At 36.2% G+C, this 13,640-nt stretch overlaps 1 protein-coding gene across 2 annotated transcripts in view; it reads right to left on the minus strand.

Moving 5' to 3' along the window:
* Nucleotides 1–13,640, minus strand: part of FAF1 (Fas associated factor 1) — a 500,302-nt gene that overhangs the window by 384,437 nt on the left and 102,225 nt on the right. The gene's annotated exons all lie outside the window — the stretch shown is intronic.

Below are 13,640 nucleotides of genomic sequence, written 5' to 3' on the forward strand. Positions count from 1 at the left end.
CTGTCCCAATTGTCCCTTAATAAGTGTGCACTGTTTGTGTTGTTCTTGTTGTTTTTGTTTTGGATCAAGATCCAGTTAAGGGTCATGCACTGCATTTAGCTATCTTGTTGCTTGGTCTCCTTTAATCTAGAACAGTTTCCCCAACTTTTTTCCTTTTCTTCTGTGTATGTGTGTTTTACATGCCATTAAAAATTTTATACAATAATCTGCCAACTGTATTTGATTATTTCCTCATGATTAGATTTCATTTAAACATTTGGCAAGAATACTACATAGGTGATGCTCTTCTTTATGAAATTTATAATATATTACATGTATTGATTTAATGTGGAATCTACATGTTCTAAACAATCTACATGTATTGATTTAATGTGGAATCTACATGTTCTGAAAGGCTGGTCAAATAACTTTCATTATGTAAATTCAAAGACAACAACTGAAGCATAATTCTGTGATCTGACACCCAGAACAATTTGTGCCAAATACATACCCAATCCGTAAACTCAATTCAGCCATCAGCTTTATGAAAATAGTAGAAAATACTGTTGGGAAAAGGAAGCTCCTTTATACTATGTGCCCTTTAAAACCATAAAGTACCTCCCACCACCACCCCCCAAAAAAATCAATCATAAAGGCATGCTCAACTCTGCAAACATTCTTTCCTCCCCCCCCCCCCACCAACATTTCTTTGGTGTATTAAAACAGGATGGTTTTACAGACTGAACCACTGGGCTAAAGTGTGTAAATACCATCAGATGGTAGATGTTTCTTTTTTTCAAAAAAAAAAAAAGTGAAAAATTTATAACTAATATTCAACAACTGATATCTTTCAAAGCTCTCAATTGTTAAGAAAATTTTATCCTAGTAAGTCCATGTAACCATAGCTATAGTATAAATGCATACATTGGCATGTATAGGATGGTAAATAGAAACATAAATTATTTTGGAATCTCCTGGAAAATATCCGTGACAATCAATTGCTACCATAAATGCTACTGGTTGTGCAAATATAAAATTTTGAAAATCATAATCTTCGCTCAGAGTGATATATACACAGGATTTCATTCTATTTTGAAAATTCCTAAAATGTGGCAACTATAAATAATACATCACTATTACTATTAAATACTAATAATTCTTTTTAAAGTTATAACAATAAAAGTACCTAAATCAAATTCAAATTTATAACACAGACAAATCTTTCAGATAGTAAAGTTAAAAGCTAAAGATAAGTTTTCAATACTCATTACCAAGGTATAAACAACTGAAATAAGTGTTCATTATTAAAATACTAGGGGGAATATATTCAACTAACTTAGCTATAGTATGAGCTACTCCTAAACTATTCTTTTTCGATGTGTTCAAAGCACAAAGAACTCTCTACAGCAAGGAATTGAAAGGTTTGTTTTGTTTTGTTTCACTTTCGTAAAAAGGAATATACATCTATTAGCCTGCCCTTTGCTCAATGACTGCACATTTTTTGTTGGCACTATGCAAGAAAAACAAGAAGAAGGGAGTTCATATCTGTAGTAACTAAATTAGTTATTTTTATAAACAAAAACAACAAAAATCCAGTTGCGACATATTCACAAAATATGTCTGCTTACATTGGTTTATATTAGTGACACCAACATCAAGCAAAGGGCCACTACTGGGTAGCCAACCATATACTCCAAGTTCCCCACATACTCCCAAGCACTCAAAATACACAAAACTTTCTGGTATGCAGGAAGTCTGGTATTTATAGACTTGAGTCTTTTTTCATATATCTATAAATTATTATATCTCCAGGTGTTTTATTCAACCAGAATTTCATAAGGTCTTGGTCACTGCTGGCATGACAACACAAAAGATGTCAGCAAATATGCATTAGCAATGGAGAAATGGCCTAAGTACTGTTTATCAGATTTTGATAATTGCACAGCATCTTATGCTTTCACGGAAAGGAAGAGTAGGGTGTCCTAAGGATGCTCATTACCTGTCAGGTCCTTCTAACAACTATTTCCAGATGGCTATTAACCTGTTTATCCCTCAATACCAGTAGATAATTTGGCAATACTAGTAATTTTTAAAAGAGAGGGAAAAAATCTGAACATGTTCTGCTGAAAATGAGTATATTACAAATCAGATTCTATGATAGCCATCCTAAGATACAGAAAAAAGGCAAAAAAAAATTTTTTTTAATGAAGGCTTATCAAAATTAATCAACTTGAAGACCATTAAAAGCCTGGATCCTGATTCCCTATACTTCAACACTATGAACAAACCCATTCCTCAAAGATATAATAGAACAATTCTATAAGTTTAACTGATTTTTCAAAAAGGGCGATAAAGGAATTTAATGAGGAAGGAATAACCCTTTCAAAAATGGTACTGGAACAACTGGGTATCCACTTGACATAAGGGCAGGAACAATAAAATAGTTCATAAATTGAATATCAAAATTAAAATCCTCTATTTTTCAAAAGACACCATTAAGAAAATGAAATGGTGACGTCAGAATGGCTAAAACTAACAAGTCAGGAAATCACAGATGTTGGCAAGGAGGCAGAGAAAGGGGTACCCTCCTACACTGTTGGTGGGAATGCAAGCTGGTGCAGCCACTCTGGAAAACAGTATGGAGGTTCCTCAAAAAGTTGAAAATAGAGTTACCCTATGACCCAGCAATTGCACTACTGGGTATTTACCCCAAAGATACAAATGTGATGATCCAAAGGGGCATGTGCATCCCAATGTTTATAGCAGCAATGTCCACAATACCCAAACTATGGAAAGAGCCTAGATGTCCATCAACAGATGAACGGATAAAGATGTGGTGTATATATATACAATGGAATATTATGCAGCCATCAAAAATGAAATCTTGCCATTTGCAACGATGTGGATGGAACCAGAGGGTATTATGCTAAGCGAAATAAGTCAATCAGAGAAACACAATTATCATATGATCTCACTGATATGTGGAATTTGAGAAACAAGACAGAGGACCATGGGGAAAGGGGGGGAGGAAATGAAACAAGACAAAACCAGAGAGAAACAAGACAAACCATAAGAGACTCTTAATCTCAGGAAACAAACTGAGGGTTGCTGGAGTGGTGGGGGGTGGTAGGGATGGGGTGGCTGGGTGATAGACACTGGGGAGGGTATGTGCTATGGTGAGCGCTGTGAATTGTGTAAGACTGATTAATCACAGACCTGTATCCCTGAAACAAATAATACATTATATGTTAATAAAAAACATAAAAAAAAAAGAAAGAAAATGAAATGGTGAGCCATATACTGGAAGAAAATATAATAAATATATTTGACAAAGGACTAGAATATTTTTACATATAAAGAATATATAAAGAACGCATAATTCAGTGGAATAAGAAAATAAGCAATCCAAATTTAATACACAAAAGACCTGAATAGATAAATCCCTGAAGAATATAAATGGCCGACAAACACATGAAGAAGATTAACAAGGAATCTTTCTGTGATAATGGAAATGTTCTATATTCTGATGGAGATATTAGTTATGTAGGTGTATAAAATTGTCAAAATTCATCTAACAGTATATATTTTTTAAAGATTTATTTACTTTAGAGAGCGAGCAAGCGAGCATGAGGGGAGGGGCAGAGGGAGAGAGAGAGAGAGAATCTCAAGTAGACTCTGTGCTGAGCCCAGAGCCCAACACGGGGTTCCATCCCAGGACCCTGAGATCATGACAGAGCCAAAACCAAGAGTCAGAGGTTTACCCAACTGTGCCACCCAGGCACCCTCATCTAACTGTATATTTGAGATCTATGCATTTCACTTTATAAAAATTATAACTAATGAAAATGTTCCATAATGCCTACTGTTAAGTTATCTATAAATTGGTCCATTTCTCAAGTGCAACCAGGCAATTCATACAAATTTGAGCAATTTTACTTCTAGGAATATATTGCAAGGAAATTGTCAGACAGTAAATGTAAGAGTATTTACTGCTCCACTATTTTGTTTATAACAGAGAAAAATTAAGAAAGACCTAAATGGGGGTGCCTGGGTGGCTCAATCAGTTAAGTGTCCGCCTTCAGTTCAAATTAATCAGAAGAAACAGGCTAAACCGAGCCTGTTCATTTGTTTCCTTGTCTGTAAGGTTTCATTTGTTTCTGTCTTTAAGGTTTTAGTAAAAAGGAAGATAAGGTAAGAACTCTAGGTCTTTAAACAAAACAAAACAAAAACAAAGAAAAAGATATGAAGTTAATTGAAAAGCAACACTTTGAATTAGTCATCAATTAATATAAGAGACAGAAATACTTGGAGAGAATGAAAAGTCAGATATTAAAGATTTTTAAAAATAAGTTAAGGTCAAAAGAAAAATCCAGCTATGAAGCATAAAATTTTAAGATCAATCAAAAGTTGGCTTGAATAAATTAATGATTCCAAAACTCCATTTTGACCATTAGTTTCTGTTTCCTTTCTTCCATCAAACCTTTATACCAGTTGCTAAGCAATATCTGGCTGAGGGCTGGACTATTATACTTCCTGACTAACTAGGAATGCTGGATCATTACATTTCCAGACTAAGTAAGAGATTTGGACTCTGTTATATTTCCTGACTGACTAGGAATGCAAAGGCTTCATTATACTTTCTAACTTACTTGGAATTCTGGACTTCATTTTATTTACTGACCAAAAGATCCTGTTATACTTTATGTAAGTATATCAAGTCTTGTCACCCTAAATAGGAGTACTGAGTCCAGATAACACTAACTGCACTGAACCTCATATACTCATTCAGAGTACTTGTAACTCTTTCACACTGACTGCCAGAACCAATACTTCCATTCTAATGTAAAACTCTAGATATTGAGCCTCTAATCAACACAGTCCAAATGGTCGAAGACAGAACAAAAAGAACTGACGGTCTGGGTAATAATTTCTTCAGAACAGTAGGAGCTTTTCCATTGTTTCTTCCTGTATGTATTAAATGGCTTGTCATCTGAGGTCCACTATAAGAGAACACTACTTTGTAACCCAAACTAATATAATTTTATATCATTCTTAAGCATGTATTTAAATGTTTCATGCATTAATGAGAAAATCATTTTTGGACTATGAGATGTCAAATTGAAATGTTACTGATACACCCAAAATATTCATCCACAGGGTCCTACAAAATCAGGTCCCTAACTCTTGTTCTGACTTTTAGCATTCTCTCTCCTTTGCTCACTGCACTCTGGCCACATCAGACTTCTATCTCTACCTCAAAAATATGTTGGCCCTCACCTCAGGGCCTTTGCATTTGTTCTTTCTTCTGCTTCTACAGTGCTTTTCCTTCAGATCTTTACAAGGTTGGCTTCTCATTCCAATTAATAAGTGAAGGAGATATAATCATTTTGGAATTATGTATCAGCTTTATAGAACACAGCAAGTGGAAGGAAGAGAGATGTTACCAATGCCAGTTATCTTTGTCTAAAACCAAAATCTAAATTTGCTACTTAAACATACCAGTGATCATCACTACTGATTTTTAAGACCTGTTGAAATAAATGTGGTTACAGTGAGATATATATGTCCACTGCAGCTATTCAGAAGCAATTATATCACTTTTTCCTGCTAAATCTGGACATGATCCCATAAACCCTAATACACTTCTTGAGGCAGACATTATCAATTATCTTTGCACACAGTAAAAAAAAAATTGAACAGAGCTGGCTTACATATTAAAACTGTTTGCCATCTCTAGTACAGTGGAATATGGGAATATGAATCTAGAGTCAGAAGACCTGGACTTCAAGTTTTGGCCCTGCAGTATCAATATAATGATGGGACCAAAAAAAAAAAAATCAGGAAAGTAGGATACACAGGATCTGAAAGACAGTGTAAAGGTGACAGGACCCATGAATTAATAGATCCTAGTGTGCTTGAAGGATTTTCTAAGTCAAGTTATTAAAGGGTAGGAGATGGGGATAGGAAAGAGGGATACCTGAAATTAAGATTACAGAAGAGGTGGCAGTGATTAGTAATAAAAAAGCTAAAGTCAAGATTATAACAGAGAGTGCCTGAGGCAGGAAAAATTTTTGACACGCTGGGAGGAAGGAAAGCTCTGAAGTACCAAAGGATGGCATTCCAAATGACGAACTTAAGAAAAGGTACAGAGGGGCACCTGGGTGGCTCAGTCGTTAAGCGTCTGCCTTTGGCTCAGGTCATAATCCCAGGGTCCTGGGATTGAGCCCCGCATCAGGCTCCCTGCTCAGCAGGAGGCCTGCTTCTCCCTCTCCCATTCCCCCTGCTTGTGTTCCGTCTCTCGCTGTCTCTCTCTCTGTCAAATAAATCAAATCTTAAAAAAAAAAAAGGAAAAAGAAAGAAAAGAGAAAAAAGGTACAGATACATAGAATTTAGTGGGACTTCCAGGTAACTGAAGTCAACAGTGGCTGCCAACTATCTGCCATCCAGTACTTCCATCTGTGTCATTTATTTGACTCTTAGGTCCAAACATACACTTTAACTATGTTCAGTGATTTAAAAAAAAAGAAAGAAAGAAAAGAAAGAAAAGAAAAGAAAAGAAAAGAAAAGAAAGAAAGAAAGAAAGAAAGAAAGAAAGAAAGAAAGAAAGAAAGAAAGAAAGAATTCCTTGACATCTCTTTTAAAGTGAGCATAACGTCTTGTCAGTAGAGAATACTAGAAGGACACTGCCGAGAAAAAAAGGCTCTCTCCTGTAGTTTCAAGCTGCAGCACAGGTGTTGGCAATATGGGTGGGAAGTGAGGACACCCAACAGAGTGCTACCCCAGTCATGAGCCCAGAACATAGTGTGTCTACAACCATGCAGTCTTGGCTTAATGATAATCTTTCCACAGCCTTCTCAACTGGAGAAGTGCCCAGAAGTTTTCTGCCCACTGACCACCCCCTGACTTTCCCTGCAAGTCCCTGTGCACAGCTGCCTGTGGCCAGAGGGATCACACCATGTTGCAGCTCCTTCTTCAAGTCCCCCATCTTCCGCACTCAGCCTACCTATGTGATCAGAGGATTCCCAACTCCATGCAAGCCCGCTACATATGATGGCTGATTTGCTGCACCCCTCATCTTCCACCAGAGGGTGACAATTACTTACCCAGTGACTACAAACCATTTCAGGTCTGGCCAAAGAGTGAACTTCTCTCCTGTTCAATGGGCTGAACTCTCCAAAAAGGTCTGAATCCCTTCTAAGTTTGTCCTTCCTTAGGTACTCTCTCTTAGCCCTAGAGTACAGTATAGAGTTTTCTCAAATCTTATACTTATTCCTTTATCATAGTTAATAATTCATTATATTAAATTTCACTTGTTTAACCTACTGTGTGGTTTTCTATATCCTGATTAAAGCCAGACTGTTACATCATCCAAAACAATACTAAACAACAAAGGGGAAATAAAGGTAAACAAAAATGATGCCTTCAACATGACTTACAGAAAGAGAATACTGAAACTTCAAAGTAACTGTGAATAAAAAGAGGAAAATTACCAATTCCTAGTACATGGTCTCTCATGTTCCTCATCCTATCCCTACCCCACAAGACAGGCCTCCAAAATTGAGGAGAATACATAAGAGGGAAGCTAGAGAAGAAGATTACAACTGCGCTAAAACTACTGCCTGAGTGCGTAAGTTCTGTCTGTCTGAAAACATTAAAAAGGTATAAACAGGGGCGCCTGCGTGGCTCAGCTGGCGAAGCATCCACCTTCGGCTCAGGTCATGATCCCAGGGCCTGGGATAGACTCCCCTGCTCAGTGGGAAGTCTGCTTCTCCTTCTCCCTGCCACTCCTCCCAACTCATGTTCTCACTTGCTCTGCTCTCTCAAATAAATAAATAAATAAATAAATAAATAAATAAATAAATAAATAAATAAATAAAATGTAAAATTTAAAAAAAAAGGTAAAAATAAAATAAATAAAAAATAAAAACGTAAAACAGATCAGAGCAAAGATTACAAGAAAGGGATTTATAAAGGCACAATTTAAAAGGGCAGGAATGACTTAAAGGGGCAGTCTAAAAAACACAAAGTTATTGCAAAGAGAAAAAAAAGCAAAAAGAAAGTGAAAGGCTCCCTTTGATAGTCAAGTGGTAAAGGGGAAAAGAAGCAAAATGGGAAAGTTTAGTGTATTACAAGACAAAAAGAGAATCATAAAATCAAAGCACTCATTACTCTTTACCACCCTTCGACTCCCCCCAAACACCAAAACAAACCAACCAAAAAACTGACTGAAGTATCTGAGCTTTGCTAAATTGACAGAAGAGGGCGCCATTAAATAAAAATATTGTCATTCGTATCACCATAAAAATGAACATAAACACACACAAATCAACCAATATATAAGAGCTACTGAAAAAAAAATCAGGAAAAGAAATTTCATATGTATCTACTGAGGGAAATTCCCTTCCAAAAAACTACCATGAAGCAAAGAAAAGCTGTAAATCAATACTCCAAACAATGTATTTAAACATTGTTAAATAAGCATTTGAGGAAAAACCACCTTGAATCAGAAAATTCTAAAACTATGAACAATAACCAAAAAGGCAGAGAGAAAGGAAAGAAAGCTGATGGTACTCAGGAAAAAGGAAAAAATAAGATATTCTCAGAAATGAAGAATAAGTCACAAGGTACCCATGGAAAAAGAGATGCCAACCAAAATTTCATGAGGGGCATTGAAGAAAGGCAAGAAAACAACCATGAGAATGAAAATAACATAATGAAAAAAAAGGATCAGAAAGAAAGTACTCAAACTGGAAGAGAGACAAAGTAATAATATTCATATGGTCAAGTTCCTAAAACAGAAAACAATGGAACAGAACTAAAATTTAAAACTATAATCTAAGAGGGGCGCCTGGGTGGCTCAGTCAGTTGAGCATCCAACTCTTGATCTTAGCTTGGGTCTTTTTTTTTTTCTTTTTAGCTTGGGTCTTGATCTCAGGGTCATGAGTTTGAGCCCTACACTGGGCCCCATGCTGGGCGTGGAGCCTACTTAAAAAAATAATAAAAATTTAAAAATAAAAATAAATTTTAAAAAACTATAATCTAAGTAAGCTTTCTAGAAATACAAAAAGACATGAATCTATATATTGAATAGGCTTACTGGAGGCCTGGGGAAATTAATCCAGAATGACCAACTCTGAGACATAGTTTACTAAAATTACTAAATTTCAAATATAAATAAAATCCTCATAGCCTCCAGGCGAAGATCATTAACTTACAAAAGCAAAAGATTAAGACTGCCATCAGTTTCCAAACCAATATATAAAGCAAGACAATGAAGCAGCAGGTTTTAAAAACACAATTAGGGGCACCTGTGTGGCTCAGTAGGTTGGGCAGCTGCCTTTGGCTCAGGTCATGATCCCAGGGTCCTGGAATCAAGCCCCACGTGGGGCTCCCTGCTCAGTGGGGAGTCTACTTCTCTCTCTCCCTCTGCCCCACCCCCTGCTCATTCTCTCTCTCTCTCTCAAATAAATAAAATCTTAAAAAAAAAAAAGTCTATTTCTAATTAACAAATAAATAAAAGCAAAAATAAAGAACATATGAACCAAAGATTTTATATGCAGCCAAACTTCAAATATCAGGGTAACAGAAAAAAATTTTTCAACATGTAAGAACTTAGGGAATTCTGCAGTAATGAGCCCTTGAGAAATCTACTAGAGAAAGAACTTCATCCAACCAACTGATGACTAAGAAAACTTTAGTGAAAGGACCAAAAATAAGTATTTTAAGAATATATAAATATACACCACTAAAACAGATGTGAGATGAAAGGAGAAAGACAAACGGACAAATTTAAATGTTCTGAAAAAGTATAAAATATTAATGTAAGAAGGAAAATAGAATAAGAACACCAATTGTTACACAGGCAAAAGGTAGGCTTAAATAATACTTTAAAATTGATAAATCACACAGTAAACAGCTAAAAAGAAAATATGAAACTAAGAGCATTAAAAAAAGTTCAAGTATAAAAGTAACCACAAGAACATACAAGCCTTCTTAAATACCAATAATTTAAGAAAAATAACTGTAAATGAAAGGAAAGAAAATACACCTGATAGAAAGCAGAGCAAATGATTACAAAATATTATGACAGCACTGAGACCAAACACATCAATCGCATTAGTGAATACGAATGGACATAACTGTTAAACATTTTCAATTTCACTCATGAAACAAGACTCAACTATATACTATATACAAGAGATTCACCTAAGACAAAGTAACAAAATGACTAAAACCAAAATTTTTTAAAAATCAAGCAATGGGGGTGCCTGGGTGGCTCAGTTAGTTAAGCATCTGTCTGCCTTCAGCTCAGGTCATGATCCTGAGGTCCTAGGATGGAGTCCCGTGCTGGGCTCTCTGCTCAGCAGGGAACCTGCTTCTCCCTCTCCTTCTGCCTGCCACTCCCCCTGCTTGTGCTCTTTCTCTCTCTCTGTGTCAAATAAATAAATAAAATCATTTTTAAAAAATCAAGCTAATGGACACAAAAAAGGAGTAGGAGTAGCCATCTAATATTAAATGTAACAAAGGTCACTTTTATTTACAAAGGTCACTTTTTAATGCTAAAAGCCACAAATCACAATGAAGATATTACTCTTATGAATATGCATGCATGGGGCACCCAGGTGGCTCAGTTGGTTAAGTGTCTGACTTTGCCTCAGGTCATGATCTCATGATCTCATGGTCCTAGGTCTGAGCCCCATGTCAGGCTCCACATTCAGCAGTGAGTCGGCTTCTTCCTCTCCCTCTGCCCCTCCCCCCCTCTTGTGCATGCACGCTCTCTCTCACTTTCTCTCTCAAATAAATAAATAAAATTTTTTAAAAAATGAATATGCATGCATGGAATAAAACAGCAACCAACTTCATTATAGAAAACTATAGGATATTTAAAAAGACACAGAAATACACTAATAATAGTAGACTAATTAAATATAGCACTCTCAATACAAGACAGATCAAGTGGACAAAACATACGAAAGGAGGTAGAAGATCTTACGGATATATGTTAAAATCTACATTTTGATAATAAAGAACACACCTTCTCTCAAGAGCCAATGACACAAACACAAAAATCAATCATATGTTAGGTTACAAAGAAACATAATCTCCACCAAGTAGAAATGTTATAAACAATACTCTCTAAATCTAATACAATGGAATTAGAAGTTACTAACAAAAATAAGAAAATAGAAAGGACCTTACATCTGGAAATTTTAAAACCACCTACTAAACATTTACTGGAGAAAGAGAAAAACTGAAATGACAGTTTTTCAAAATAATGACACTGGATCATTAGAGAACTAGAGAAAGTATTACTTTCAACCTCATAATGGAAAGAGAGAGCACCCAAGTTCCTAACTTTTCTGGACCCCATTCACAGGGTGAACAACTGGCATAAAATCTAAGACAGTAGCATGCAGAGAAAGACAAAATGTGAGCACTGACTTGCTAGGGTAAGAGTTACACTAGGATGATTGACAAATTGGTAAAGACTAAAAGTGTACTGGTGAGAGAGAGTTAAGGCAAATATAGGAGTTCTGAAAGTTCTTACAGGTTTTTGCTCTGTAAATACCACCAAGTGCTCACAGAAAAAAATTTGGCAGTCTTGAGAAAGTCTCTACCAAGGTAGAGAACAAAGGGAGAAGAACAGCAGACACTGTGGGAGGGGCACAAAACTCTGTCAGGACCCTTCCATCTCCCTCACAAAACAAAAGCCTTAGTCTGAGAGAAGGGCAACAAACATTGTCACCTTAGGACACTGGTGATATCCACAGTGACCTGAAAAGTAAAAAGAGGGAAAATCCTCTACCCTACAAAGAGGGGCAGGAAAACATGCTAGACTCAGAATTACACCTGGAGAGAGACAGGAGCTTGGAGAAGGCCACAAACCCAAAACCCTTGGACTCAATGCCTGCAGAAGACTTAAGTATTATCAAAACAACGGAGAATGCCTGCCAGTCCCCATGACCAGTCTAGCTTGCAGAGTAACAAGTAACTTGCAAGAGACACCCTCTCCAAAGCACAGCTCAAAGGAAAAACCAAAAGCTGAGGGAGCAGTGAAAATTAAAAAACAAAACAAAACAAAAAAAAAAACTCCCACAAACCAGTCAACACCCTAAACACAAGGTATCACAAGAAGAATTTGGCAGTCTTGAGAAAGTCTCTACTAAGTAGAGAACAAAGGGAGAAGAGCAGCAGACACTGTGGGAGGGGCACAAAACTCTGTCAGGACCCTTCCATCTCCTTCACTGAGTAAAGCTAAAGGAGAAATAAATCTCAAATCCAACCGAACTCAAAATTAGATCAAGTCAAACACCTGCACAAAAGTCTTAGCATAAAGAATGGTATGCCCATTTCTAGTCTCTACTATCCTACATAAAATGTCCAACTTTCAGAAAAAAATTGTAAAACATATCAAAAGGCCAGAAAAGCACACAGGCAAGTATAAGCAGTAATCAGAAAGAAACACAGGTAGGACACAGATGTTAAAACTGACAGGGAATATTAAATGACTACTGAATATGTTAGTTAATATGTTTAAATAACAATTAATATGTTAAAGGCTCTAACAGAAAAAACAGATAACATGTAAAACCAGATGAGTAATTTCAGCAGAGTTGGAAACTATGCTGGAGGGAGAAAAAAAAAAAAAAAAAACCTGTAACAGTGATGAAGAATATCTTCAACAGGCTTATCAGTAGAATTAACACAGTCAAGGAAAGAATCAGTGAACTTGTGGATAGGTATTGAGAAATTACCCAAACTGAAACACATAGAAAAAGAGAAGGGGAAAAAACATAAGAGAATCCAAGAGCTGTAAGACGAAATCAAACTAAAGTTACCCTTGAATAATGCAGGGAAGTTAAGGGTGCCAAACCCCCCACACAGTCAAAAATCCACACTACTTTTGACTCCACAAAAACTTAACTACTGGGGCGCCTGGGTGGCTCAGTCGTTAAGCGTCTGCCTTTGGCTCAGGACATGATCCCAGGGTCCTGGGATCGAGCCCCATGTTGGGCTCCCTGCTCAGCAAGGAAGCCTGCTTCTTCCTCTCCCACTCTCCCTGCCTGTGTTCCCTCTCTTGTTGTCTCTCTCTCTGTCAAATAAATAAATAAAATCTAAAAAAAAAAACAAAAAACTTAACTACTAATAGACTACTGTTGGCTGGAAGCCTTACTAATAACATAAACAGTTGATTAACACATATTTTGTGTGTTCTATGTACTATATACTATATTCTTACAATAAAGTGAACTAGAGAAAAGAAAATGTTACTAAGAAACTCATAAGGAAGAGAAAATACATTTACAGTACTGTACTATATTTTAAAAAATCCATGTATAAGCAGACTCACACAGTTCAAGCTTGTATTGTTCAAGATTACTGTATTTAATACATACATAGTCAAAAATATAGAAAAAAAGAGGAGAAAAAAATGAAGAATTTTCAAAACCAACTAAAGAGAGCTTGCAGTTGCATAACATTGTGAATACACTAAATACCACTGAACTGTACATATTAATATGGTTAACTGTATGCAATATTAATCTCAATTAAAAAAATAAAAAAGAATCTTTAAAACCAGATCCAAGAATACCAAGCAGAACTACAAAAGCTACACACACACACACACACACACACACACACACACACACACACACACA

The sequence above is a fragment of the Neomonachus schauinslandi genome, chromosome 4 (genome assembly GCF_002201575.2).
Source record: "Neomonachus schauinslandi chromosome 4, ASM220157v2, whole genome shotgun sequence".
In the NCBI taxonomy this organism is placed as follows: domain Eukaryota; kingdom Metazoa; phylum Chordata; class Mammalia; order Carnivora; family Phocidae; genus Neomonachus; species Neomonachus schauinslandi.